Source organism: Olea europaea, chromosome 3 (assembly GCF_002742605.1).
Source record: "Olea europaea var. sylvestris chromosome 3, O_europaea_v1, whole genome shotgun sequence".
Lineage (NCBI taxonomy): Eukaryota > Viridiplantae > Streptophyta > Magnoliopsida > Lamiales > Oleaceae > Olea > Olea europaea.
The window spans coordinates 16,793,821-16,809,493 of NC_036239.1; the positions used below are offsets into that span (position 1 = coordinate 16,793,821).

Below are 15,673 nucleotides of genomic sequence, written 5' to 3' on the forward strand. Positions count from 1 at the left end.
GATTTCCTTCATTTTGATTTGCACCTAAACTTGGCACCATATTTGTGATATGAAAGTTAACCTCGGAAGTCTGCAGTGCTAATGAATACAATTGCATGTTTGGTATGCAATGCTGGATGGACTAGACAGAATAATAAACAATATGTTTGCTTATTTTTCCTCACTAATAATATTCAAAGCTAGCCTGAACAAACATGCTATAAGAGTTTAGATATATCAACACCAAGTAATTCAGACTGTAGCATGCTTCACGACTTTTGATTGTGATATGTACATTTTCTTTGTGTTTGATGTGAATCAATCGTGTACTGTGTGTTTGTTTTGATGAACAGCGACTTAAACCATGGTTGAGAAGAAAGTTATCGCTATTTGTCAGTCAGGCGGTGAATTTGAGACAGATACAGATGGTGTACTTTCATACAAAGGTGGTGATGCTCATGCTATGGAAATTGATGGTCAAATGAAGTTTAAAGATTTCAAGTTGGAGGTAGCAGAGATGTTCAACTGCAATCTCAGTACTATGTGCATCAAATATTTTCTTCCAGCAAACAAGAAGACACTTATCTCCATCACCAATGACAAAGACCTCAAGCGCATGATTAAATTCTATGGTAACTCTGACACTGCAGAGATATATGTTGTGAATGAAGAAATTGTTGCTCCTGATGTCTCCAACATGCCTGGTAGTAGGTAGTTCTCTTGCTATTTAGTAGTAAAAAGATTGTTTTCTTCTGTGGATGATCCATTTATGGACATTTTAACTTGCAGGTCTAGTAGGACAACTTTGTCAGAGGCCCCTCCTGCTGATGCTTCCCCAGATATGTAGTGGGCACAACAAATCAAGCTGTAAAGAGTTTTTGCTGGAATGATAAACTATGTGAGTATACTTTATGAAGTTTTTGTCAGCATTGTTTACATTTATCAATTTAACATCCTTTAACATACCAGATGAATTCCATTCAGTAGCACACTGTATTGAACAGATTATAAAAGGAGAGAAAAAATCTGTGCATCTATACTTCCGTTACTGTTGTTTCATAATATTAACATGTGCATGATCTATGTAGATCTTCCATCATTGCTTTCTTGGAAACATCCTGCTCCTACACTAATATAGATATTTCGGCTAGTATTAGTCTGTCTGTTAGAATTACATTTGGCACATTGATTAGTCTGCCTATCATTTCAATATTTACATGCTTATATGCTTATCTAGATTACATTTTTCACAAGCCATTGGTATTTTCCCTGTTATCCAACAATATTACTGATGAGTTTTATGTTTATACAAATACCATTTGTCTGTAGTGGGTAGCCTACCATATTTTTATTTACATTGACAGTCAAGTGGTTCAGATTGAGGCTTTCTCCCTATCCTATGGAGCACAAGCACTCCTAGACACACTCTATGACATATGTCCGACAAGCCACATGACATGACCTACTCTTTAAATTTTGACGCTTGAGGGGATTTTAGGGACACTTGTTGGGCATCAGACATGCCATATGTCGACCTATATTAAAAAGTATAAAAATGAGAACATAATATATTCATATAAAATTTTAGAGAATCTAAATTAATGCGTCTCCCACTTGACCATGTTCTAACTTTTTTTTTTTAAAATTTATGTGTTGTTGTGTAATGTACGTGCTTTTTAGATCCTAGCATTTATAGAGTTTATGCACGTTATTCTGTTGTTGTGAACGGAGTATCTCAATGCACCATAGTTCCTTTGGCTTCCAGAATCTTCTCTTGATTTATTATTTATCCTTTACATTAGTCATTTCATCATAAGTTGAGGGGCTATTGTAATGCATATACTTGTCTGTGCAAAACTTATCGCTTTTAAAGGATGAGAAAAGAGAATGAGATCTTTATTTCTAACTAAGTAAATAAATAAATGGACCATACATCAGATTCCTTGTTCCCGTGTTATTAAAAAAACCTAATTAAAACTTGCCTTGGATTGAGGCGTGCAAAAAATTTCTCTGAGGTAGTTGAAAAAAACATAAAGGCTCTGACCATGGAGCAGATTTTTGAGGCGTATGGACCTACACACCTTCGTCAATTGTCAAATACATCATGTAGTGTGACGATTGTTTCCCTAATTTTTTGCCACCGAACACATCAGGGATATGCCTCTAAAGCGTTGTGATTATTTGTAGATAATGGGGAAAAGAAGATAAACTTACCTAGGGGGTGTTTGAGCCACATTATTTTGGTAATAATGCATTCTTGAATAGTGTATTGATGGGAAATGTGTGGTTAAAAAATAAGAAAAAGTTTTTGATTTGCGTGTAATATTATTTTATTGAAGAATGTGTGGTTGAAATGATGTCAAATCACTGTTTAAGAATGCATTTTTTTAAAATAATGTGGCTCAAACAGGCTCCTAGTTTATTATCGTCTTCCTCTTTTTGATAGCTAAATTGCAAGCCTGTGATATCCTGGTTGTCCGTGGGTATCGGCGGTGTTCGGCTCTTTTCATTTTATCAACTTGAACGGCAATAAGGGCGAAAGAAACCATAGTTGAAGAGTCAAACAAAGTTCCTTATTTCTATTCTAAAGTAACACATGCTTTTTCTCTCTTATTAAATATGTGATTTATTAGGGGAAACCTTAGTTGACTTGCCTTTATTAAGAAGCAAAGCAACATATTTATTAGAGAGGTTACTTTTCTATTTTCAGAAGACAGACACGCCTTATTAAATATCAATCAGTTGGGATGGAAAAACTAATTTAACCATTTTTTTTTGAAAGATTGTAACTTTCCTTTTTAACCAATAAAAGATTAAGCCCCTGTTTTGTGGGAATTGAAATCAGATTTTTAGTAGACTTTCATAAAAATTGATGAAATGTGTAGATGAAAAGCTGTGGTTTCATGAAAAGTGTAACTAAAATTAATTGTTGATTTTGACTTAGATTAAAATCTAGTCCTTCATGCACTAAAAAATTAAGAAATTATGTTTCTCAAAGATTGGCTTTGAGAATAGTCTACAATCCTCATTAACTAATAATAGTTTCTATATAAATTCTTGTTTTTTTTTTGTTTTCACTTTTTAAATTATTATATTTTGAAGATTGTTTATATGTATCATAAGCTAATTTTTCATTTTAATAAATTTTTGACCTTTGTTGGTTTATTTCGAGGCTTATGACCAAAATGCCTTGCCTTAGGAAGGAAAAACGCCTCATTACTCGATTATGCCTTTTTGAACACAGGTTTTGGTGTTTGCCCCCATTAGATTAGCTAGAGATATTGTTTTACGTTCACTTCAATCTAACAATGTATATGTAATGGCTTGCTGGGTTCTGATCAACTTTTATTATGTTTTTATTTAATGGTATGGTGCTGTTTAACAATTTAATCCGTTTTCTCTTTTGTCCCCAGGATTTGCTCAAATGTTGAATCGACATTATTCGACCGGCCATATTGTCTGATGTGTTTGATTGAAGTATCACCCTTGTTTATCATCCCTTTTATCACTTATCTGACTTTCAGGTACTTTGTAGTTAAAATGTTGATAATGGAAGAAGTCATTATATGGATGATCGAATGCTATTTGACAACAGCGTCTTTTCAGACATGTTCTTTAGTTCTTAGAGAGCCGATGGTATGTACATACTAACAAACCTCTGTTGCTACTTTCTTGCTTGTATGATGTAGAATTTACAAAACATGCGTGTGATTTTTTGTTGGTTGCTAATTCTGTTGTCAGCTGTTGGATAATTCCACTCTAGGACAGATGATCTTTTTAGGTATTATTAAAGAAGAAAACGAAGCTAAAATTTAGTCGAGTACTCTGTATCAAAAATGCCCTCCTCCATTATTATCGTGTATTTTGTCTTGTATCCTATGTCATTAGGTGTTCTCGATTTTCCAAATATGAGGTAGTGTAGACTTATTTGCTCGTTGCTATCTTCACTTGAGCTAAATATTGGTTTGCTTGGATTGGTAATTGAGAGTAGGCTGTTGGTCACTTTTGGTCAATTGACACTGCCCTTAAGGGGTAGGAAAGCGATATTGAGTCCAAATCTTAGGTGCAAAATTGCATTTCGAATTTTGACCAAATTGGCGGTCAAAAACCGACTCGAGTTATTTTACGCTGTTTTGTGGTTAATCACTGAGGTGCAAAACTGCATTTGATTTTGAAGATTTGTATGTATATGAAGATGGAGAAAGAGAAGATTATCAAGTTGAGTGTGCAAAATTTAGAGTGCTTTTTGAGATTTCGTCTTGTATCCTATATCATTAGGTGTTCTCGATTTTCCGAATGTGAGGTAGTGTAGACTTATTTGCTCGTTGCTCACTTGAGTTAAAATTTTAATTTACTTGGATTGGTAATTGAGAGTAGGCTGTTGCTCACTTTTGGTCAATTGAGACTAATGTTTCCCATTTTTGTGAAAATGAGAATAAAAAGTATAGTCATTATGAGCTCCACAGAAGAGATGGAATTTCAAATTTAGTAGTTTGATGTGATGGATAACGCTCATATTTTTCATTTTAATGAGGAAAGAATGAGAAATAAATGAGGGCTAAAAATTAGGTGCAAAATGACATTTTGAAATTTTGACCGAATGTATCTCACCTTTGCTCAGAAGGATACAAGTTGCGGGAAAAAATATTTTTTTATTTTTTTTTTATTATTATTATTTTTTTTGACGGGAGACCCAGATTCTTTAATTATTTTTTTTTTTTAAATAATTAATGAAAGATTTGTTTTCACTTTTTTGCACAGAACATTTATGTATGGTAAATAGTCATTGACGATTTTTGAAGGGATTGAATGTGAGTAGGGATGGGAAAGGGTCAGATTTACTCCAACCGGAAAAAGTCGGTTTGGTTGAACGAGAAACTCAAATTTGAGACTTTTTCTAAAAAGCTTTAAATTCAATTTTATGAAGAGCTGAAATCTATATTTAATGAAACTTTTATATTCAGATATTACAAATGAATGGTGAGCGTGATTGGATCACAAATCTTTTAATGCTACAACCCAAATCAATTCAATGCAGTTGTTGAAACTGAATTGAACCAGAATAAATTGGTTTGATTTGATTAGTTGGTTTGGACGTTGGGTAGAGTTAAAAAAAAAAGGGGTAATTGGTACAAAACGTTCCTATCTTTCATGTCTATTGTGAAAAAAGTTTCTACCTTTCATTTTTTGACATTTTTACCCCTATTTTCACCTTTCTTGACGCTGAATGTTCTTTTCACCAATTTTGGGCAATTTACCCTTCATTCAAATAAAACAAGAAGAAAAGAAATGAAACAACAAATAGCAAATTGTAATCACAGCCCTTGATTTTTAAAAAATTACAAATCAATCACAAATATATACGAAATTTTCAACATAAGTGCCAACGACCATGGAACCCAATTTCTGGCCACCAAGGCCACTAGATTTTAACACCATCACCATTTTCTCATCAACCCTAACATCCCTATGCAAATTTCAGCCCCAAATTCCAACAAAATCGAGCTAAATTTTGCCCAAAAATTGCCTCTCACGCACAGTATTATTGCAAATTCGACCAAATTCATGGATATCCATATTCTATACAACCCACAAGCTACTCAATCTCACCAAGACGCATCTGTACATATTCCAATTACAGCAAACAATCCAAAAAATCGAAATCTACAGCCAATTTTCGAGTCAGTGAACTCGCGGTCGAAAAAGCCATTTTTCGACGATGATGGTGGGGCCCATGATCGCCGACCACCACCACAAAACACTACTCATCATGGCGCATCTACTGAGCATATGGGCCTTTCCAAATTTGGCATTGAAATGACTGTTCGTCCAGAAACAATGACATGCATAAAAATCAGTCAGATCCCCTTTCAATTGTCATCCCTCCACGACTCTAATCTACAAATTGTATCAATCAGCATGCAATTGAAGGTCAAACGATGCTGGATATGGATTTAATTGCTTCAATTCATCAGCCAAATGCAACAATTTTGGATTTGACCTCACGGAATATGCGACTGCCCTAAGAGGATAATTCTCCATCAATTCGTGAGTCTAATGTGTCCCAACATATGAATCAACCTGGGGAAACTCAAATTCAAGCCCAAAAAATATTGGGTAATCGTTTAATTTTAGAATTTATAGCACTCGTTTGCCAAATTTTGGAGTCAAATGGTGTTCTTCACACACTTGAAGAAGGAATAGAAACTGGATGTCGTTTGTAATTTTTTAAAAATTGGGGACTATGGTTGCAATTAGTTATATGTTATTTCCTTTCTTTTGTTTTTATTTTATTTAAATTGAGGGTAAAATTATCCAAAATTGGTGAAAATGATGTTCAACGTTAGGAAAGGTGGAAATAGAGGCAAAAATGTTAAAAAATAAAAGATATGTACGTTTTTCATAATAGACATAAAAGGTAAAAACGTTTTGTTCTAATTACCCTTAAAAAAAATTGCATACTTAGTTTGGATTAAAATTTTTGCTTGCCTATATATATATATAATAACTGTAAGTGTGAAAAAGAAAGAGAATGTCAATTAATAGAAGAAGATAATTTAAAAGAAATAGATTTTGAAATCCTAGATAATTTAGAAAACATAGACTTTGGAACTATAGAATTAATTGATAATCAAAAAATTTATGATATGTTGATAACAGAACAAGAAATAGAAAATTTAATCTCTAGATTAAAAAAGATGGAAATAATAGGAGAAAATGTTTTAAAATATTGGGAAAAAGACAAAATATTGTGTGAATTAAAAATTAAGAATCCAGAATATATAATTAAAACTAAGAGCATAGAAGCAACAAATCTAGATATAGAAGATTTTAAAATACATATAAAAGAACTTTTGGAACTATGAGTAATTAGAAAATCAAATAGTCCTCATAGATCAGCAGCTTTTATAGTTAGAAAACATTCAGAAATTGTTAGAGGAAAAAGTAGAATGGTTATTAATTATAAAAGATTTAATGATAATACTATAGATGATGCTTATAACATACCAGACAAGACAGTTTTAATAAATAAAATTCAAGACCGTAAAATTTTTAGTAAATTTGATTTAAAGTCAGGATTCTGGCAAGTAAAAATGCATCCAGAAAGTATTAAGTGGACAGCTTTTACCTGCCCAAAAGGACATTTTGAGTGGCTTGTAATGCCATTTGGAATTAAGAACGCACCAAGTATTTTCCAAAGAAAAATGGAAAGGTAAGTTTGTAATTGTATACATAGATGATATTTTAGTATTTAGTAAAAATAAACAAGAACATAGGGGACACTTACAAATAGTATTTTCAGAATTCATTAAACATGGTTTAATAATTAGTAAAAAGAAAATGATTTTATTTAAAGAATTTATAGATTTCTTAGGAGTTAATATAGGAGAAGGTAAAATTAAGCTACAACCTCATATTGCTAAGAAAGCTTTAGAATTTTCAGATAAATTAGAAGATTTAAAACAAATCCAAAAATTTTTAGGATTAGTAAATTATGCTAGACCATTTATAAAAGATTTAGGAAAAATAGCAGGACCTTTATATACAAAGACATCTCCTACAGGACAAAGATTTTTTAATCAAGAAGACATAAAATTAGTCCAACATATAAAAGAAAAAATAAAAACCTTACCAGAATTAGCTATGCCCTTAGATTCAGAATACTTAATTATAAAAACAGATGGAAGTATGATAGGATAGGGAGCTATATTAATATGCAAACCCAATAAATACACTGATAAAAGTACAGAAAGAATTTGTAGATACAATAGTGAAAATTATAATGAAAAAGGAAACTTAAGTAGCATAGATGCAGAATTATTAGCTATAAATTATGCATTAGATAGTTTTGAACTATTTATTATATCTAAGAAAGAAATAACTATAAGAACAGACTATGTAGCCATAGTTTCTTTTGTTAATAAAATGAAAATAGATTCAAAAAGAAGTAGCAAAAGAAGATGGTTAAATTTTATAGATAGGATTACAAATACAGGAATTAATATAAAATTTGAGCATATTAAAGGTAGTGATAATAAGGCAGCAGATATATTAAGCAGAATAATAATAGATAGAAATTATTAAATTTGTTTAACATAATTTTTTTATACAGATGACAAGGCCAAGGCCTATAAGACCAGGAATTCCACCTGGGAATTCATTTGCATCAAGATTATTACCACAGACTCCATTTAATCAGAACAGACCAATGTTACAAGACAGACTAAGGTTTGGAAACCAAGAACTCATAGTCTTTTCTAATAGTAATATTTCTTTTAAAATTTTATCTCACATTTCCTTATCTAAAGAAGAAAAATGTATCTTAAACAATTTGTGAATTTCTTATAATAAGAACCCAAAAGACCAAAAATATTTTCTTGCATGCATGAATGTATTGTCAGAACATTTTAGTCAGAACAAATAAAGGTTTAAGTTTTATGTTGTTATTAAAGGAAGAACTCCAAGAATTTTTCATTCTTGGATAGAAGTTTTAGATTGTATTAAAAAATTTTCAGATCCTCTTTACAAAGGTTTTACAAATTTTCAAGAAGCATTAGACGTTGCAAGACAACAGATAGGAATAAATTTTTATTTATCTCCTTCTCTGAAAAATTACTCAGATCCTCCATTAGACTTTTTTCCAAGCAAAGATCAGAACATTTTCTGCCAACATTGTGAATGTATGCAAAGAAATTATAAAGTTATAAATGAAGCCAATCAGAACCTTTCATTAGAAAGAACCCAACTCCAAAAGAAAGTGGCTCAATTAGAAAAAGAGATTTTGGATTTAAAAGTCCATTATCCAACAGGTGCTATGGAGCCCAAGAAGTCCATAGCTAGTCCAGCCCAAACGGTAGCTGGTAAAGACTTATCAAATCCGTTAAAGATTGTGGACTTACCAAAAGCCCAACAGACTCAGGGGGGACTGTTGATTCTCCTACTAAATCAAACAATCAGACTCAGCAGACTGATAAATCTGCTACAGAAAAGGGTAAAGAAATTTGGGATCTTTTAGGACAGCCCAGTGAAAAATTTGATTACCTAGTCAAATATAGTCCACCAGATCATTTTTCTTCAGAACATTTTTCAAACAATCCAGAACTTTCACAAACCCAAGAAATTCAGTCCAGTAAGGGAAAAGAAAAAATGATAGTCCAAGAGAGTCAAGAATGCTTATTTTTTCAAGAATCACAAGATCCTAACCCAGATACCGCCTCTTTAGAAAAGATCTTTGAAAAAATTGAAGAACTCCAAAAACAATCTAAAAAAGACGAAGGGACTTCTTCTAGAAAAAAGAAAAAGATTAAAAAGAAGAAAAATGATGAAGGATTAAAAGAACAAATAAGAGAAGCAGTTAACCAAACACTTGAGACAATATTAAAAAAGAGCCATGAAGAAGAAAAAGAAATTGCAGAATGTCCAGAACAGAAAGAAAAAGATGAAGCTGGTAACTCCAGACTTTCAGATGAAAATGAAGATCCACAAGAAGAAGGATACAATAATTCAGACAATGGAATGTCATTTTCATCAGTGGCACGCCATAATCTCAGCACATGACCATATCTTCAATAATTCAGAAAAGACAAACTTTGCCAGAAGAAAAGAAGAAAAAAGAGAAGACCCAAAAATCAAGAATGAAGACTTTTGGGGAAAAGATGTCAGGAATCCTTTGAAAAAAGAAAAGATTCTCCGACAAATTTTCTCAAAAGTAGGAAAGATTTTTAGACTTTTAGAAAAAGTTGGTAAAACTTTTGAAAAGAAAGATTTTCCAACTGTAGACTTTTTGAAATTTTTGTAAAAGTAGGAACTTTTCTTTCCACTTGTTAGATCTTGAATTGGCCAGAAGTTTCTCGGTGAAACGTGTGCCTTTCTCAAGGGTAGTATAGACTTTTTGCTCCCAAAAATTTTTCTATTTAAGGAACAAGTTTCATTCGGTTTAGGCAGAAGTTTACAACCTGTGTACTCTCTGCTATCCAAAAACCTTTTGAAACCTCTCCTCCAGAAAAATTCTCAATCCAAAAAATCATTGTATAGCTGAACCATCATTGTGAATATTTAAGGTATTCTTGTATTCTTTTAAACTTATTTTTAGAACTTTAGGGACTTCCCGAAAGGGAAATCCTTAGTTGTAAATTTTTTTAAAGATGAATTTATAAATCCCTGATTTATGTTTTAATATTTTGTTCATATTTTTATATTTATATTTTAAGTAAATATTTGTCATGTTCATCATTTCATCCTATGCATATAATAAAAGAATAACTTAATTTCTAGAAGCCATACTGTGTTTAGGTTAATCCTGAGTGACCCAGATGAATGAAAACTTTTGGCCGGAGTGAGCCTTTTGATGTTTTCTAGAGATGTTAGGGAAAGGGAAAAACTAATCTAAGAATTTTATAAGGGAGTGCCACGGGTAACCTTATAAAAAGGAATCAGGTTCAAGTTCATATATCATAGGTGGTGGAAAAAAAAAAAAGGATTTATATATGATTCTTAAGAAAGATTTATAGAAAACTAAGGAAAGTACTGAGTAGGATTAAAGTTATTAAAAGTTAAAAGTTTGAAAACAACAGCTTATTAAAACAGCCTTTTAAAACAGCATACCCCCCCCCCTTTGGTATCAGAGCAAAAAAGGAAGTAGTGATCGGGATAAGAAAAAAGCATATGATATTAGAACTTACAGATATAAAAGACAATAGATTAACTTACCAAGTAAAATATAGTATAGATATTTGTGGTTACTTTGAGGAAGATAATATAGTTGGAACCTAGAGTAAAGATTTAATTGAAATCATAGAAATATTTAAAGTTATTAAATATTTACCCTTTGAACTAAGAGAAAATATAGTAAAAAGAGTTTTAGTAGAAGAATATAGACATATTTTTATAACAGAGCATATTTACTACGATTTAGAACTCTAGATATCAATAGAAAGCTTGAACACTTAGACTTAGAAATCCTAAGAAATACCAGTAAAAAAATACAAACAGTTGGTAATAACATAATTAAGTGTAATTTAGATAATAAACATAAATTACATAGTCTATTTTCAAAAGATCCAAGCCAAAACTGTATAATAGATTTAATCATAAATTTATCAAGAAATTTAGAATTAGAAAATAAAAAGCAAAATAGTTATATAGAAATAATAAGAGAAAATATTAAAACTAGAGACCAAGAGATTAAAAATATAAAAGAATCTTTAGATTATATTAAAAATCAAAATTCAAGTATTTTAGAAAAATTAGTTAAATTAGATTTAATAGAAATAAAAAGAATTTTAGATTCTAATAAAACTAAAGAAATAGAAATAGGATCTCCATCAAACGTAGAAAGAGATTTAAAATCTTTAACAACTACATTAGAAAAATTAAATTTTAGAGACACAGGAAAAGAAAAGGTAACCAGGAAATTACCTAAAGAATATAAATTTTCAAGATGAATACAAACCCTTTCTTAGGAAGATCTAGAACAATAAATGAAGAACAATCTACATCTAAAAACAGTACTTCAAGTATAAGTAGAAATATAATAGAAAGAGTTTTAAATAGACCAGTACAATATAACCAAAATATAGAAGAAATCATAGATCCTCAACAAGATTACCAAAGATTTCAAACTAATGGACTAAGAATTCTTAACCCAGAAATATTATATAATAGAGGAATTTTTGAAACAAGAACACAATTTTTCAGACATAGTAGAGAAGTATCTGTTCAGTGTATAGGAAACCAAGTAAGAAAATTAAATTTAATATCAGAAGATTCTAAGAAAGAATTAAAAAAGAAAAATTTTAAATTCATGCACTTAGGATTAATAGTTATAGGAATAAAAGGATTAATAAGAAATAATAATAATGGTATAATTTATTGTAATCCAGATTTTTTATTAACTATTAAGGACTTTTCAGATAAAATTAAAATAGGAATTCAAACAAAAGAATATGAAGAGGTAGAAAGTGGAGACAATTTACTAATCAGTATAGGATTTTTAGGAAGATGTTCAAATAATTCCCAGACAATATAAAATCTGCATAGATAAAGTAGTAAATTTAATGAGTAGTAAATGAATTAACATGGTTAAACCTAAAAAATATTCATCAGAACAATTAGCAGGATTAGAATGGGATATGGATAAATTTTTAGAAAACCAAGAAACAATTATAGCACCACAGGAAGCATTAACTTATAAAAATATTCATAGAAGGACTAGTTTAAGATTTTTAGATTATAATCAAATACAAAGACAGAATGATTTTGAAGAGGAAACTAATCCTGAAGAAGAACAAAATGAACCATTTCAAAATCAAGTTAATTTAGAATTAATAGATGAAGAACATGATAGAATAATTTATCCAAAAGAATTAGGAATGGATTTAGATAATAAAGAATTATTAGAATTAGAAGACCAAATGTATCTTAGTAAGATAATCACAGAATCTGAATATTTATATTATGACCAAGAACAAAATATAAGAATAGGAACTACTAAAGAAGATTATAATTCAGATAACTCAAAGTTTAGTTACATCAAAGAACTCATGGAAGATTCTAATACATACAGAACCTTTAGTGATACTCCTTTTGATAGAACAGTTAAACATTAAGTAATGATATATAGTGGAGGATTTCCCCCAAGAGGAGCCTATCCTTTATATAATAATACAGAAGGAAAATATATAGCAAGAGAAAGTGAAAGACCCTTAGAAAAGAAAATAGAATTTCAATCAGATCATAAAGCACAGATTTTAAATATTACAGCACATGATCCACAGACATGGAATAATGTTATAGATGTATGGAAGAATACTATAATAGGACACTATATTAGAAATTTTCAAGAAATAAAAGCTTTAAATATATATAGGTACTTAGAGACATTTTTAGGAGAAAGTGTAAAAACTATGTGGGAAGCATTTAAATTAGAAAAAAAACAAGAATTTGAACAATTAGTTAGTATGGGAAGTAATCTTTATAATTTTGTTAATAAAATACAGATATTAATAACAGAAGCAGATCCTAATTCATGACATATGAGTATACAAAGAAAAGCTATGAGAGACTTAGAACAACTTAATCTTTATAAATGGACTAAAGGAAGATATGTTAAGAATTTCTTAAATGAGTATCATTATTTAACCTCAATATCAGGAAATACATTTAATCAAGAAATTGGCAATAAGTTATTTCATAAATTACCAGGACCTTTAGAATTAGAAATTACAGATAAATGAAATAACCTACCAGCAGTAAAAGAAGAACCAGAAAAACAATGGAATATAGGACAAAGAATACAACATGTAATAAGGTGTTTAGAATATAAATGTGTAGAATTACAAATTCAAAAACAACTTAAAAAGACAGATTATAAATTTTGTAAAGATATTTTTACCCCACAAACTTATGGAGCCTGTAGTTCAAGAAAAAATAAATATAGTAATAAAGAAAGAAAGAATAAAAGACCTTTTAAGAAAAGATATTTTCTTAGAAAATCTAATAAGAGGAAACCATATTTAGATGAAAAAAGACATGTTAGGAAATTTAAACCGGAAATAACTTATAAAAATAGATTTAGTTGTTATGTTTGTAATAGTAATGAACATTTATCTAAGACTTGTCCAAAAAGAATAAATAATTATGATAAGAAAAGCACATTAATAAAATGTACTAATAAAGATTTAATACAATTAGATGAATATATTTCAGACAAAAAATCTATTTATAGTCTTATATCAATAGAAGATAAAAATTTAGAAAAAAATAAAAAATCTAACAATGAAATAATAGATGAATTATCTAATATAAAATTATAAGAAGAATCAGAAGAAGAAGAAGAATTAAATCTAATGAATAATGTAATTATAAAATGTATACATAATTGACAAAAATACAAAGGAGTAGACAATATAGCCTGTTATTTATGTAATTGGTACCCAGTAAGAAAACTTAGAGCTAAATGCGTAGGATGTTATAAAGAAGCATGTATAAAATGCTTAGAAGAAAAGAATCTTATTGAAAAAGAAGATATTAATTCAGAAATTCTAAAAGAAAAAATTGAAATTTCAGAAATAAAAATTCTTAGAAAAAGAATAGAAAGTTTAGAAGAAATGCAGAAATTTATAATAAATAAGATAGAAATATTAGAATATAATAATAAAAGAAAAATAATAGAAACAGAAGAATATAGTCAAAGTATAGAATACAAAGAAAAAGAATATGTTCAGGTAATATGTAATCCAGAAAAACTTAAAAGTATTAAGGTAAAATGTTATATAAGAATAGGACAATATGAAATAAAATGTTTAGGATTAATAGATTCAGGATGCAGTAATTGTATAATTAATAAGAAATTAATTCCAGAAAAATACATAACATACTCAGACAAACCAATAGAAGCACAACAAATGGATGGAGAACTTTATACTTACAAAGAATTATTACAATCAAATAGTAAGATTAGTTTTGAGACAAATTGCGGTAGAAGTATAGAATATACCTTACCAAAAGAATCAGTGTGGGTTAGATCTTTAAATATTAAAGATACAGATTTTATAATAGGATTAAGTTTTTTATTAAAAGATAATGGAAATATTACAATTACTAAAGACTTTTTATATTTACAAAAACATACACTATTTACACCAACACAGACTACCTATTTCCCATCACAGTGCATAGAGAAGCGTGGTGGAAGTAGTAGTAATAACTGTAAGTGTGAAAAAGAAAAAAAATGTCAATTAATAGAAGAAGATAATTTAAAAGAAATAGATTTTGAAATCCTAGATAATTTAGAAAACATAGACTTTGGAACTNGGGGGGGGGGGATTGTATTTTTTAATGTTTTTTGAAAAATGTATAATTAAAAAATAAGAAAATTTTTGATTTATATGAAATTATTTTATTTAAGAATATGTAGTTGAAAATAAATTTTGAATAAATAAATTTTTTTATAAAAGGGGCTCAAACGTGGGCTATATAATTTCGTAATGATAATTTAATATTTTAATTTTATTGTAAATTAAAATAAATTATGAGATATATAGCAAACTATTGATGCTTAGTCAAATCAACATGAGACTAAATTAAGAAGTAAATTATTGTAAAGTATTTTTATAATTATGCGATGCTTAGTCAAATCAACATGAGACTAAATTAAGAAGTAAATTATTGTAAAGTATTTTTATAATTATGCTATCAAACAATTAACTTAACTTTGATCGCATTATTCAAATATACAACACCACATTGTCTTTTTCAAAAACAAATTACTACATAAAGCTCCACTCGCTACTATCTTACCAAACGATAGACCTATTTAACAAGTGTATAAAGATTTTTAGTGAAATTTTTTATTAAGGAAATGCTATTTTGACAAAAATCAAAGAATGCCCAGTTTTCATATTTCGACTTAGTTTTCAAAGGTCATCGGAATTATTTTTTTTTTCCCCCTTCTTTTTTTCCATTATAACTAAATTTTCATTAACTATGTTTTTGTGGATTAAAATTTAAAATAACTCCCTCTTGTCTCAATTCTTCTCAAGAAAATGTCTTACGTGGGACCAAACAATCAAGACCTGCAAACTCAGCATTAAGTACCTAAGAACCACAGTTTGTGCTTTAATTTTAATTCGACAAATTGGAGCCACTAAACCTGGACCAGAGTAACACATGCAAGATGATGGACCCAACTTCA

General features: G+C 29.5%; 1 long non-coding RNA gene across 1 annotated transcript; it reads left to right on the plus strand.

Moving 5' to 3' along the window:
• The first annotated feature begins 821 nt into the window (after positions 1–821).
• Positions 822–3,741, plus strand: LOC111387528. Its single transcript, XR_002701416.1, has 2 exons — positions 822–877; positions 3,393–3,741. It is a non-coding gene; the product is annotated as an uncharacterized LOC111387528 (long non-coding RNA).
• The last annotated feature ends 11,932 nt before the right edge of the window (positions 3,742–15,673 follow it).